This window comes from Bison bison, unplaced genomic scaffold (genome assembly GCF_000754665.1).
Source record: "Bison bison bison isolate TAMUID 2011002044 unplaced genomic scaffold, Bison_UMD1.0 scf7180017864381, whole genome shotgun sequence".
Lineage (NCBI taxonomy): Eukaryota > Metazoa > Chordata > Mammalia > Artiodactyla > Bovidae > Bison > Bison bison.
The window spans coordinates 2,176,913-2,178,354 of record NW_011494953.1 but is presented as its reverse complement, the minus strand read 5'-3'; the positions used below and the strand labels follow the sequence as shown (position 1 = coordinate 2,178,354).

At 50.7% G+C, this 1,442-nt stretch overlaps 1 protein-coding gene across 1 annotated transcript in view; it reads left to right on the top strand.

Moving 5' to 3' along the window:
* The window catches only part of SNX27 (sorting nexin family member 27), an 80,687-nt gene that overhangs the window by 619 nt on the left and 78,626 nt on the right, over positions 1 to 1,442 (top strand). The gene's annotated exons all lie outside the window — the stretch shown is intronic.

The window sequence follows — 1,442 nt, the reverse complement described above, 5'->3', positions numbered from 1 at the left end:
GAGTATTGGGGCTGCCCTCTGTCTCACCCCGCCCCCTCCCCTCCGTCTGTCCCTGCATTTCTCCTCTAACCCTGTCACCCTCAGGCCGCACCTCCCTGCAACCCCCGAACCTGCCCTCTGGTCCCCTGCCCCTCCACGGAGGTTGGCCCTTTTACCTCCCCACACCCTGGGTTTCTGGGACCCCCACCTCCCTCCCTGTAATCTCCCAGCGTCCCTCCTGCTGTTACCCCTGCCCCCATTGCTTTGGCTTCTGTTCTGCCCCGCTTGCCTTCCCCCTCGGCATGCTGCCGCCTTCTCCGCTTTCCTCTAGTTGAACCTCTTTCTGCTTCTGACTGACAGCGTCTCTTTTTCTGACCCAGCCACTGTGTGTCCCACCGCCCCCCCCCCCCCCTCAGTTCTCATCTTGAACATCATAGTTTCTTGCTCTCTACCACTCCTTTCAGCCCCCGTGGACCGTCCCTTCTGTCCTCTAGACCAAAGAGGCAGGACCTTTGGTCTGCTCCTACTTTTCTCCGAAAACATATCCCTCCACGCTGCACTTCCTTTTCTTCCCTTAGTTACCCTCTCCTTATGGTTAAGCACTCGCTGTATTTTTGTATCCTACCGTGTGTCCCCTCTTTTTTTGTGTTCATACTCCAAGAATACCTTCTTCTCTGACCCTTGGGTTTTTTTGCTGGTGGTGGTGGCGGCGGCGTCGTCTTTGACACGATGGTTTCTCTTCACAGTAGTCCCTACATCACATCAGGATTTTGAGTCTAGTGTTCCATCACACCTGAGAGCACACCTGTTTTGGCCCTCGTCTTTACTCCTGCACGGTACTCATACTTCTTTTGAGTCAGAGCTTTATGGTAGAACTCTCCCTAGCTGGTACTTCCCCCAAACTACGGCCCTTTTTGGGTCTTTGACCTCCGCACTTTTACAGGGCATGCCGTTTTCATTCTCTGCTGTATTCCCTTGTTATCTCATGCTTTATATTTATCTTAGTCTTTCTCTCCTCTGGGTTGCTTTCCCTTTTTTCTCTTTTTAGGCTCCTTCTGCTGTTGCAGCCCTTCCTCTTTCCTCGCTGCAACCCCTCCCCCTTCGTATTCCTTCATCCTTACTTCCTCACTGCATCCTTTAAAACTCTGGCGGGATGCTGCCCTGTTTTGCATTTTCTTTGCAGACCTCCTCCACTCCTTTAATCCAGCTGTTACATTTGTGTTTTTATACTTTGTATTAAAATTTTTATAGTTCTTGCTGATACACTGGTAGATGGTGTATACGCTGTCTCTCCATTCTCCTCAGCAGTCTTCAATCTTGCTGACTCTGCCTTGTATATTCCTTTTTTCCCATACTTCTGTTCTTCCTTTCAGAGTTTAGATTTGTCCTCATGAATCTTCCTCTTTTCTTTTTTTTTGGACCTTGCTTTGCTCTTTGCAGGATCTCCGCCCCCCCCCCCCCCC